This window comes from Chaetodon trifascialis, chromosome 22 (assembly GCF_039877785.1).
Source record: "Chaetodon trifascialis isolate fChaTrf1 chromosome 22, fChaTrf1.hap1, whole genome shotgun sequence".
Classification (NCBI taxonomy): Eukaryota; Metazoa; Chordata; class Actinopteri; order Chaetodontiformes; family Chaetodontidae; genus Chaetodon; species Chaetodon trifascialis.
In genome coordinates, this window is record NC_092077.1 from 7,726,331 (window position 1) to 7,739,826 (window position 13,496).

Genomic DNA, 13,496 nt, shown 5'->3' on the forward strand with positions numbered 1-13,496 from the left:
GGGAAGAACATGCAAACTTCACACAGAGGGGCCCCGCCTGACCCGGGGATCGAACCGGCAACCTTCTTGCTGTGAGGCACCCGCACTACCTGCTGCGCCACCGTGCAGCCCCCATTTCACCAGTCATGATGGACTAATCAATGCTGTGGATGTGCAATGCTGATAGCATTTTCACCATCACTGAAGTTTTAATGACTATCTTGAGACTGTAGTCTTGTTAACTGCACAACTGAATGACATGCAAACATCTGAAACACAAAATAAAATAGCTTGAAATTAGATTTTTGTCCTAAGAACCCATTGAGAACACACCCTCATGCAAGATGTTTTTGCCTTGAAACACGTCACAGTGTCAAAGCATGACGTATCTCGCTAAACAAAATCCCAAATTAACCTGACACACCAGATGGTTTGTTGCACAGAACCATCTGGGAAGTCGTCCACGGAAACTGTTTGGAAAAGGCAGGCGCTGTTGATTTCGCAGACGGACAGCCGGGACAAGAGCAAAAACATCTTTTCCATTGAGAAAAGCCTTCAGTGTCAGTCTTTGTTCTTCTTTCAAGGAGAAAATATTCTCAGCATCTACACTAATCTCTTTAGGAGCCGCCGTTGCTGTTTTCAAACTGTCATACTGTTGTCCTGTAGTTGATGGTAGATCCTTGTAAAGACGCTGATTGGTCAGATCTTGTAATCTTAATTGTAAATCCCAAACAAGATAAACTTGTTAATTAAGACAAGGCAGATGATATTCATGTCAGCACAAGATAATCCAATCCAAATCAAACTACAATTCCCTTACTAATACATTTTTTGCAGTGTGAATTTTGGACTTTAAATGAAGGTATGTCGATTTTTGGTACAAACATCCATTAGGGTGATTTCTATATTAACTATTTAAAAACAAATGGACAAAATTCAAGTAAACTTGACATGATTACATTGATTTCAATAGCATTTTTCAGAATAATTGCTGTTTTGGGAGACAAAAAACTCTTTTTTGTCAATTATGGTTCAAATGAACTGACTCACATTAAGGGCAAAGTGTCTAACTTCCTCATATTCATAAATATAGACAGAATAAGAAGTTCAATCTGAGAAGTTTTTTCCCTTCTATTCCTAACTACCGATCAGGTTGACAGTACCCACCAGGCTGATATACGTATGCATTTAGTGTGTTATTGCCAGCTGTCCCTTACATCAGGCATTCAGCCGCCTTGTCACAGTGCTGGCCTCAGTGCCCTGTTCCAGTTGTGAGGAAATCTGTTGCCTGAAGCCCGTCAAGGGCATCACTGCTGCCTGCAGCACCGCTCCACATTCCTCTTTATACCTCACTTATTTCACACTTGTCACGAGCACGAGCTTTGCAAGCAACATAAATGCAGCTTCGCTTTATAAATAAAGAAGAAGAAGCAGAGCTGCCACTTTGCAAGAGACTCAGCCCGGGAATACCTCCAGAACAACTCAGAGTGCAGAGTTGAAATATTTTCCGTGATGAGGTCAAATTTTATTACAAACGCTTGGAACAAAACTAATTACAATGATTACATGAATATGTCACCTTGTTTATCTGATTGCTTTACAGGCCCTTGAGTAAAATCAATTTTCATGGTTTAAATTGAATGCCTTAATTAAGAGAGGTTGTCTGTGTGTCAGCAGCCATTGAAATGCATTGACTGATGTCTGATTTGGCGATCAGCAGATGGAAACGGCGGCAAGGCAGATAATCCTGCACGAAAAATGTCAACTTGAGCAGACAAAGCAAAATATGAAATGAAGTTCTGCCAGGGGTTATGTTGTTAAATGATGTGTGTGTGTTGGCTGCACCTGTGTGTGATTATGTTTCAGTAAATCCACAATATTTGACGTGTTCAGTTATAACGGTCTTGGCGTGACATCTGGTACATTTACTGTACAGTATTATTTCATGAACAGTAGAAGCCCTGCAACAACTTAAAGCTGCAACAGCATTGTTTGAATGTTACTGTAAAATACAAAGAGGTGCAGCCTCATCTCAATTAACTGTGAAACTCTAAAGTCATCCTAGTTGCATCCTGTCAGGTGCCAGACTAAAGGCACAAGCCTGTATCTGAATCTAGTAAGATTAGATATTTAAATTCCTGAAACTACAGGATCTCCTTTCGCAGAGATGGGATGCTTCACTCTGTTGAAGTTGACAGGTTCTCATGTAGCATCATCCCTGGGTCAAACTTTAAATTTGTCCACTTGCTACTTGCAAAATTAAAGTAATTCCCATCAGCCTCAGTTGCACTTTGTGTTTAGTGCTAATGAGGAAAATGCAACCAAGCTAAGATGTTGAATAAAGGTAAACTTTACCTGTTAAACATCAACATGTTACCTGCTTCATTGTGAACACGGGAGCATGCTGATGTTAGCATCAGTGCAGGGTGGCGCTAACAAAGTATAGCCTAGTTGTATGCATGGCTGTCTCAGGCTTGTTGTACATTTTTCCTTGAACTGAAAGTCAAAAAGCACCAAGAATTGTTAGAGCATGTAATTGAGGTAGCATACAATTACATGTCTGTTCCTTTAAAGTAATCCTGCAGTATAGCTTTCAATCACATGAAAAAACATGAGAAGAATGTATTAAATCTAAGCTGTTTGTGGGATAAAGTAATCCATCAGATCAGACTTACACAAGTGTGGACGGCTCTTAAGTTTGTCCAGACACAAATCGTGCCTGAACAACGCCAGCATAACATTAGCATGAATCAACTCTGAAAGATGATTTATTGCACATCTGCACAACAATAGTTGTGTGTCGGAAACAAAGCACTCGCTCTTAAATTATTCATGAGATATAATAAGAGGATAGTTGCTGTTTGTCGACGAGGACAGGACTCTGGAAAGATAGAGCTGAGAAGAAGGAACTGTGTTGTGCAAAGTGAACATTTTTCAGTGAGATGGAAATTGGCCGTTCAGAGTCAGGAAAGTACGTTTCCATGCTGCACACAGAGCGAAAGGCTTTCAGAACAGAGAAGGATTTTCTCAGAAACAGTGAGACCTCAGCTTTGGCTTGCTTCAGGGAACCTGTTTGTAGTGCAATGTTATTCTGGCCCGTGGACACATCGAGTTCTGCCACAACAAAAGGAGACTCATTCAACGAGAGGAGAGAGACGACTTTCAAACAGCATATATTAAACGTCTTCTTTTGCCGCTTTCACCTTCTGTGTTGCCCATCCTTTGAGTTTGTCTCGTGTCCACAGGCTACGGCGCTAACAAGGCTCCCTGCTATGGTCTTTGGTCACGCTGTATTTACCACACTGTCACTGCAGCGGTCAGCGGTGGAGTGTAAATACACCAGTCACAATAGCAGCACATTGTAACTTCCTGTGTGGACTTTAATCTGTTGAGTCTCATCTTTGCAGAGATGTATTGCAGATAGTTTGGAACACTAAAGAACTGCAGCCTCAAACAAGGCGGTTTGATCCAGAGAAAACTGGATCAAATATCACAGTGACATAAAGCAATTCACTGAAACTCAGGAGCTGATTGTGCCAAAGAATTTAACAATCAACATGTTCCTGTCTCCCTCATCATGACCAAAAATATTGCAGCTGCTTTGAGGTGTTACTTTGGTGCCTCCGATTTCAGGTTTTGCCTTATGACCAGTTGTGTGCTTGTGGCCATACCATAGTCTTTTGGACCAATAAGCGGTCTTGAACGTCCTCTGAGGAACCAGTGACATCCTCTCTTAGTGCACGTTAATGAAGAAATATTCTCTCTCCGACGCGTTTGCAGTTCTTCCTGCTTGCATCCGCGCTGTGTGGAAGAATGTAAAGCGTCGACGAAATGATGAAACATTTCCCATCATGCATGCCGAGTGCTGCGTTGAATAGTTTGTTAACTCTGCTGCGTCATGTTTCAAAATGCAGATGTTTGTTTTATATTTTTTTTGTACTGTTTGTGAGCTGGATTTCACTACTGCGTTACATCTCCCCTCTGCTGAATGTCATTATACTCTAAGAGACTTTCGTCTGCTCTCATGATGAAGGTAACAAGTAACAAGTCCATTTAAGTTTCAGTACATGGCTTTAATTAATTTGAAAATTAATTACTTGTTTCTAATTACTGACAAAGTGGTGAAATTACCGTTCCTCACAACACTGCTCACGTGCTATCACATTAAGATTTAATAAGCTGCACCTTCATTATATCGTATATGATTCAAGTAACGGGCTGCACGGTGGCGCAGCAGGTAGTGCACGTGCCTCACAGCAAGAAGGTCGATTCGATTCCTGGGTTGGGCCTTTCTGTGTGAAGTTTGCATGTTCTTCCCGTGCATGGGTGGGTTCTCTCCGGGTACTCCGGCTTCCTCCCACAGACCAAAAACATGCTCATTAGGTTGATTGGTGACTCTAAATTGCCCCTAGGTGTGAGTGTGAGTGTGAGTGTGAATGGTTGTGTGCATGCGCCCTGCGATTGGCTGGCGATCGGTCCAGGGTGTACCCCGCCTGTTGACAGCCAAGATAGGCTCCGGCCCCCCCCCCGCGACCCCGAAAGGGATAAGCCTTATCTGCAAACTACATTTAGATATTGTGTGAGTCTTTGCACCGTAACTTGCAATCAAAGTATTCCCACTTGCACTAAACTCCGCAGAGCTGAGCAGAGGGTGAGCCAGTCTGCAAGGAGGCCACGTTACCATCGGGCAAGCTAATGGATGAGGAACATTGGATCCATTCGAAGCAAAGAGGTTCAAGGAAAGACTTGCTCCTCTTCCCAGGGAATGAACTCAAGGAGGGGAAGTCACTGAGGCTCTCTGACCTCGTGAAGCAGCGCTGCACTCGCTCTGCGTTGCTGCAGACGCTGGAAGGTTCGGCGCAGCAGCAGTGCTCTATCTGTGAGGTAATTTCGGGGAACACATTGAAAGTGATTAATTTTTATGCCCTATTGTTCTTTATATAATGAGCAGAGAGGTGCTCATTACAGGGAAATGGCTTCTACTTCTGCCAATTAGGGGTAGATGATGAGCAAAGAGATATGCTGAAATTTCAAATCCAATTCTCTTTGAGTGAGGATTGATAGTACTGCCCTCCTCACTACATGAGTGCCAACATTTGTCCTTGATGTCATTTTTTTCCCAGCGGCTAAGCTAAACCACTTTCCCTAGAGCTTTATCTGAGCTCGAGCTTTCTCTGAACTCCTAGCCAGATACCTCGCGCAGCCCAGGATCCTTACAAATTGTGCCCATATTGGACAATTCCACACCTTGTGATTTATGTCCATTGCCAGCATTGCAGGAAGTAATGTGCCCTTTATGTAAAGGGGCAGGAAGTACCCATGAGGAGGTTCGTGCAGATGACCAGAACTCAAGTCTTGTCATAAATCTGCAGACTCAATATATAATACCTAATGGACATGAGAGAAAGTGAGTTTTCTGGAGCTTTAAGACATGCAGTACTCCCTGCTTTTGACTGTGGCCAAAACATTGCTAACGTGTGCGGATATCCTAAAAAAAGGATATCAGGCGTGCGATGAATCACAACCTCAAAGGTCTGCTTGTATCTGATGCAGTTTCACATCACAGAGCGAAAGTGAGGTTGTTTGTTCATCCACAGTCCGACATCGAGCCCAGACGGGTGACCTTTTTACCTCACGTCATGGCATGAAAGATGCAACCTGCTGCTGTATGAATTCTGGGTAACCTTGCCCCGTAGGCAGGACATGCCTAAGTATAGCTGCTCGCAGTGTGATAGGTCAGGAGGCGGCGTGCTCGTCAGAGAAACTCTGCGATTAAAGCATCCTGCATCGTGTCCTGCTCAAACCTGCGTTTGCATTTCAAGAAGACACGTGGGGACCGGCGGTAAAATCCATCCCAGATCCGTGGAAAGAGCGTGAGGTCAGGAATCACTATATGATGATGTGATCTGACGTTAAGTGAAGCTGGATGGGTTTTTAGCAAGCTGAGAGGTGGAAAGGAGCGATATGGAAAAGGCTGGAGACGTGCTGGCACCTCAGCCTTAAGTGAACTCTCCCTGCGTGTTCAACCTTCCTGTAGCGACACTCCTGCAGGGCAGACGGGTGTAATTATATGATGGACAGATCAGAATTCAGCTAAGACCTGTGCATGCTTCTGTCTTCAGGATTTGTACATCTAGTCCCAACTAATACATAGAATAATTACATGAATTCACATGCATAGCACAAAGTCGAGTGTCTGCTGGATGTTGAGTGTTTGTTGTTACATTAAACAGTTGAGTTAATACATTATAGCCGAAACAGACAGTGCAAGGTGCTTTTGCTTTTTGCTGGTGAGACACAGATAGAGACGAGTGTGAGAAGCGTCAGAGAAACTGCTGTGACTTGCAGCATATTAGTTTGGATGTCAGCAGTTTGATTGTAATTAAACACCAAACTGCTGCCCTACTTTTTGCCAACTTTGGCAGCCGAGCATATAATCTCCGCACCGCAGAGTTGAAGGACATGATTAATGACACGGGCATGTGAGCAAGCAAGGCAAAAGTCTGTCTCATCTATTGTTTTTGTTTGTTTGTTGACCCCCCATCCCTGCCGTGTGTGAGACGAGGGGGAGTTTTTTTTTTAACACTCATCTCAGCTGTGATTTATCTCCCAGCTGTTTGTGTGTGTTTCACACGATGGTCTAAAATTAATATCAGAGATGGGATTTTTCTTTTAAAGAAGAGCTGGAAGTACTGGAATAACACAAACTAGACCACAGGGATCCTGAGAGTGCTTGTTACTGCTTTACTTTTTTTTTTTTTTCTTTACTTTACTTGCTTTCCAATACAATTAGCCTTTGCCTCCAATCTGGCTGTCATTTCATTGAGATCTTCTTACCAGGCTAAATAAAGTGAACAATACCTGTGTGATGCAGTGATGAATGAATTTGCACTGCCAAATCTACAGAAACTCCTCTGTTTTCTGATGTTCTGATGCCAGTGAGCACTGTAGCTTTATGCTTAATGGTGTGTTTGTGGAGTCCTTGTTGTCTCTGGTCTTATTTGTTATGCTGTTTGCTCTCTACAGTTCTTGGTGTGTGTCCCACCAGCTTCTGCCTGTCCTACTTTCCTGTCTCCTTCAATATTGTGATCGTTTTATTATATTGTCAGAAAGTTGTCTTGTCTCCCTGCCCCCCCCCCCCCTTTTTTTCCTGTTTACATTTTCCCTGTTCCCTCATGCTATTATTGCAAACAACAGTTAATTAAAATCAGGAAAATTAGATGCAATCAATTGTTTTTTTCTTTCGGTTGTCAAAAGGAAGATGGTGTTTGCTTTCTCTTTTATTAAGATACAAGATAATAAGCTAAAATCAGTGGTAAGAAGGATCCAGATCATTTACTTAAAGCTGCTACAATCAATCTTTTTAATAAACAATAAATCAAATTATAATGTGTAATGTACATGGGGTCAGAGAATTATCAAGACTTTCCAGATGCCCTCAGGTTTGTAAAGCATTTTAGGGTCTTTCAGCTCATTGTTTTGGTTTTCCAGCATGCAGCTTTAATGTTATTCTGCCATCATTGTCTTTTTTGGACAACTGAACACAAGTTGCTTTTTTTTTTCCTTTGCTTGTTTCTGCACAGGCACCAAACTCATTTGGAGAGATCAAACTCATTTGTAACTTTCATTTCTCATGTTAGTTATTAAATTCCATAATTTCCTTGTGAAATAGGCACAAAAACAGCACATGCTGAGGACAAAATAAGGACACCCTGCCAAGGATTTTTGGGAGACATAGATTTTTGTGTTACACTGGTAGAAGCTGTCAGTCTTCTTGCCGATGGCCTTGTTTGTTTGTGGCATCTGCTGGTGTCTAAAACTGAATGTAGTGACTATTTATAGATGCAGAATTTCATCAGGAACTATGGGCAGCTGACTCTTTCCGAAATTGATAAAGCTGAACAGCTTGATAAATAATTGGAAAATCTGCTCCAAACAGCGACACTGAGGCTGACGATTATTTTTCAGAAGAGTTTGCTTGTTTTTGAGCTTTTACACCCAAGGCTTATTTCATAGTCAAGCTGACAGTTGTGCAGCACAAAACCTGCCCATAAACCAGAAAATTCACCCTCAGCACTGACAGGAGTCCACAAATTTGGCCTCCCACTCACTGTCAATAAAGCCAGAGAAAGTCTGTGTGTGATGACAGCACATTTTAGAGTCTCTTCATCTGAACTGAACTGTCCAAAATCAAATGAGAATCCTCCTTCAGGGTGGACTTTCGCTTTGAAAAGCCACTGCTGTCGCTGCAACAGAGACATTTCAGACCTTAATTTGCTATAATATTCTTTTCCTAAATGATAGAGATTAGGAAATGTGAAGGCAGTCTGTCAAGTTGCGTACAAAAGACACCAAGCTGTCCTTTCTGCCTCATACAAAAGCAAAATCACCTCAATAAAACTTGCTCTCTCTCCTCCTTTGAAGCCAGCCTCTATAAATAACTTCCCAGTGGTATTACATGGCGGGACTGCAGAGAAAACCGAGCTAAGAGTGCCCTCTATGTGCAGGCTGAAGCTTTGTGCCTGCAAATGTGCCATACAGTCATGCAAAAAAGCTCAAGATATACACTGAACATACAGAATAGAGCATGTCTCACAGATGCTGAGCTGCAGCTGCTTTTGTGCAGGCAGAGTTGGCTCAAAGTTTCTCAAGCAGCTACATTTTTTCCATATGGGCTCAATATTAAGAGTATCTTCGGTGAAAGTCAGAGGGAAAGCTTCACGTTTCTGGTGCCCTCTCTAAGTGCAGTGTCATCAGAAGTTAAGTGGGTAGACAGGCCAGATCAAAGCAGCAAAGCAGATCTTCACTGTCTGACTTCATCTCTCCCAAAGCCCGAGAAACCCTGTCACAACCTCAGATGCTCAAAAACGATTTTCCTTCTGGACTCATTATTCCCTCCAGCGCCGGATGATGCTACACACAGCAGTCACGCTTGTGTAACCCAAATCAAAGCGCTCCGTTTGAAGACTTGTTTGGGTAATAAGTCTATTACAGAGCTATAAAAACTGCAATTAGATGGAAAATCTGGAGTCAGTGTCAAAATCCCAGCTGAATTCCTCCAATCAGATTAGGCAAAGACAGAGTTTGTCACCTGATAAGCTGAATGATTTGACAGTCACAGCATATGAAATTCTAAATATCATCATGGGAAAAGTGCTACATTGACATGCAAACACAGCATGTGTGACATAGTACATTGGATAGTTCAGGATCTATGCAGTCAAACTGCTGCATGTTTCAGCTCACATTTATGTATAATATTTTTATTCATTTGTAGAAGGAAATATAAAAAAAGGAATGCGGCATCCTGAGTGTGGACAAAAAACACACCAAAGGAAATTTGTAATGACTAATGAAGCAAAAGAAGGCCAAATGCTTTCAAAGCCACCAAGGAGGAATTTTCTTGTTAACATCGGAGAGCCAGTGTGAATGGAAATTGTAAGAGCAATTTTAAAATTGTGAATGGACACATCAGTCGGTGGCCCGTAGCTGATGTAAGTGTAGAAGTCACAGTCACGTGCTTTTGGCTTGAGGTTGAGAATGTGCAGCTGTGCAAACCTTTACATTTTTTAAAGCCACACCGATCAACATGCATATATCTGTTAGGCTTTCACCACTGAATATTTTGGACCCAAGGATGCAGACCCGGACACAGGACTTATGAAAACAAAATGATGATTTATTAACAATGAGGAATAACAAAAAGCGCACTCGAATGAGTAGAAAACAAGTAAACTAAAGGCGCACTCAAAAGGAGTGGAAAATAACAAAAGGAGCTCCGACAAGGTGGTATGAAGTCAAGGCACGCGTGAAAGCGGCAGGCAGGCGCTGGAACAAAGAAATGGCACACTATAAGTGGCGATACAAAACAGTGGAACATTAACTGTGTCTCAGGAGGAGAGGAGGAAAAAGAGACATAGTACTCACAACAAGGTGACCAGACACTGTCATGGGAGAATGAGGAATAATCTGGCACAGGTAGGAGTGGGCTCACTCCTTAAATACTGTGCCAATCAGGAACAATGCCTCTCAGGTGAGCCCCTGAAAGGGCGGAGCTGACTGGGAGTAAGGAAACGCCCAGCTACACAGACAGGGGAGGACAGACAGACAACAAACACTAGGAAAAAAGGGCAAGGAGACACACTCGGAGAGACAGGTAAGCAGGATCCTAACAATATCATCAGTGGGTGAAATGACTACCTTCACTGTGAGGAGGGTCTCTTAACCCTGCAGCTTGCCTCCAGAGAACATTTTAGCATCTTTCAGCTCTTTATTTTTGGTTTTAATGTCTTTCCTGCTTTAGTTTCCCTGCATAAGTTCAGCTGTTTCATCAAAAAAGCGCTGATAAACCCACTGTAAGCTCCCAGCCCAGCACCAAACAGCAGACAGATATAGTTAGCAGCTAGTAGTGAACATAGTGGACGTTTGTCAAATGAATGCTAATGTTGCTCTGTGTCTGCATGATGTGCAAACAGGCAGTTGCTGGCTAACACGTATTGCTAATTTGTTTACAGCTTGTTGCGCTGCTCCCCAAGTGGTCAAAAAAGTCAGTCACTGCAGGTTTAAATACATTTGTGTGAAAATGTTGGACATAATCAGACTTATTGTGCCTTTAAGATCAGGATAATATCTTCCTGAGGCTGAGCTACAGTGAGATCCAGTCAGTGAGAGGCAGGACACTCGCAGGAGAATGAACAGCCAGTTCTTCACTGCACAACCTGGTGCTGGAGCAGACAGATGTGCTGATATGCCATCTATAGCCGCAGGCCTTTTCTGACTTCTAAAGGCTTCTGCTGTCAAAGTGGGGCGCCTGGGAGTGCATGACACAAAAGTTAAATGAAGGTTAAATGGAAGCACTTCAAAGTGGGAGATCTCCACAAAAAAAATAACGCAGGAAAGGTTAATGTGTGTCTTGTTGAGACACCAGAGCAGCTTGTAGCTTTTGGGCATGAAGGTTTGAGGTCCACTTTGGGTCAGAACGCCTTGGGGCCGCCGTTTATTGGTTTCATTCACACAGTCTCTGTGTGCAGTGCAACAACGGGGTTTTCCACTGATGCTTGCAGAGCATTTTTCTTGCAAGTTTCCTCTGTTATAGCTTCAGTGCATGTAATACTACAGGCAGATAATATTGGCTTTGTACATGTTGGAAAGCAGGCAGTCGGATCATCTACCTCTGAAATGATGATGGGTTGCTGATAAAAAGAAAATGCTGCAGAAAAGCTTCATTTCTTAAATCTTTCATCGGTTCCAGTTTGTTACACAATGCAAGTGTTTTGCCTTTGAGGAAATGTAAGGATTGATTTGCAGCTTAACCTAGTAGCTCAACATTTTTGGAGAAATTTATTTGCTTTTCTTGTCAAGGGTAATTCATTGCACCCTGCGGACAAAGTGAAGAGAAGCTAGCAGTTTCCGGCCGCTGCTGGCTGTGGCTTTATGTGAGGAGGACCAATCTTCTTTTCCAACTCTCAGCAAGAAAGCAAGTTGAGAAGTTGACACACACACAAACACACACAAATAATTTGAATATATTTCAGTGTGTAGCAGGTCAAAAAAGCATCATAAATATTCATTTTCCAGCCAAATTAAAGGGTAGAGAATGTTTGAAACGTGCTCGTCCCTCATGTGAAGTGTTGTGCGACAACGTCTAAAGGTAAAATTGTCCACTCCACTCTGAGGTCGGGTGAAAAGTCTCATAGAGAGAGGTGAGCCTCGACAAACAGTGGATTTTGACAGGTTACAAAAACTGCCAGATGCTTCTCACCTGAATCCAAAGTTTGAAAGATGCTGTGAGACAATCTGCCATGAACTTCTCTTGAAGTGAACTGATGAATTAAGCCCAACAAATACCCGGACATTAGATCCTACTTAAATCAACCATACCAGAAAATATAGCACGCAGTTGAGGTCGAGGTGGTGCTCTCTATACCTGCGGCTGATCCCCATGCAGCTGTGAATGAGCCAGTGATTGTGAGGCGTGAATGAAACAGCTGATTCCAACCAACTAATGAAAGATGAAAAAAACAACTATGCTACATTCACTGCATTTATCAGGCAAAGCTTCTCCAGTATTAGCAAGAAATACACATAGCTTGGAAAACATGTCAAATGTGACAGAACCTAAAAGTGTTTGCACAAGACTTTAAAGGTCAGAAACTAGCGATTTTATTCTCCCATCTTTTCATATTTGGCTGCTGCTGCTCCCACCTACTCTGTTACAGTTAAGTGCAGCAGGGAAATATCTTAAGCTGCTAAATAGAAATAGAATATAAATAGAAAAACAAGTGGAATATTTCTGTTCTCATGTTTACGGAGCGTGTGTAAAAGCAAAAGGGAAGGAAATCAGAGGAGAAGAGCGATTGGGAAGCAGGTAGATGTAATGCCATTACCAGCTCAAAGCCACATAAAAAGAACAGTAACATCTCCACTGGGACGCTTACATCCCTTCAGTATTTAGCCTATTATCACAACATTGTCAGTGAAGTGTGGCTGGCCTGTACGCCGGTTTGACAGCTAATTGCCAACCGCCAGGAATCAAAGGCAGCCGACCTGAAACTCTGCAGCTTTACAGGGAACAGAGTTTGACTCTGTTTTGAAGGTCAACTTCTTCTTCATTCAAACCCCAACAGGTCCCCCCCTGGGGTGCCCGGTCCTGCTGAAATGCCTATCACAGGAAACTGGAGAGGCTTATTGTTCTCTCCTCTTCTGTTGACCCTTACCGCCCCATTAAAATGTAGCCTGAAACTCTGCCTGAGGGTCTCCAGCCATCATCGGCACGCGCAGCCCTGCCAAAGCGTTGCATACTAATGACACAGAGGGGAGGGGGTTGGGAGTGGTGGGTTTTGCATCTTTAAAATGTGGGTTGGGATTGGTTACCGGGCAGAATTAATGACAGGCTTGTGCATGATTATTAGTGGGTTTGATGCAGGAGGAGAGCAGCAGGGGTTGCACTGAGAGTGGAATGCGAGCTGCCGGTCCCATCCAGGTGATCTCGTGTGCTGACTGTTAATGGAAACACACACACACACATGCAAGCACATACAGATATTATTCATTACTGACTTTCTAAAGGATTATTACCTGCACCGTGGAAGTTCTGTTTTCACCTGGCAGTTTGTTTGTTTGTCTCTCTGGCAGCAGGATATCTGAAAAATCTGTCAGACTTGAAATTCGGTGGGTAGGTCCGCCTCTACAGTCCCAGTCTTTGTGGTGATGAAATTAACCTGGGCACACACTGTACCCACATTCACCCACAGTGTAGTGATGTGTACTCTGTATTAACCAGAATAATTATTTGCTTGAATAGAGCTGTATATGTTTTGATCTAAGCTGTGTTTTCTGTGTGGTTGTGAAGTCCCGCTGTGACATTAAAACCTTTAACTTTAAACTCAATCTCCATTAAAGCAACTAAGTGTAGGATTTGAAAATGTCTAACTTTAGTGCCACCTTGTGGCTCCATAAAGACAAGACAGCCAGAATATAAAACAGAAAAATAATAGTCAAAAAAAAAAAAAGAAAAA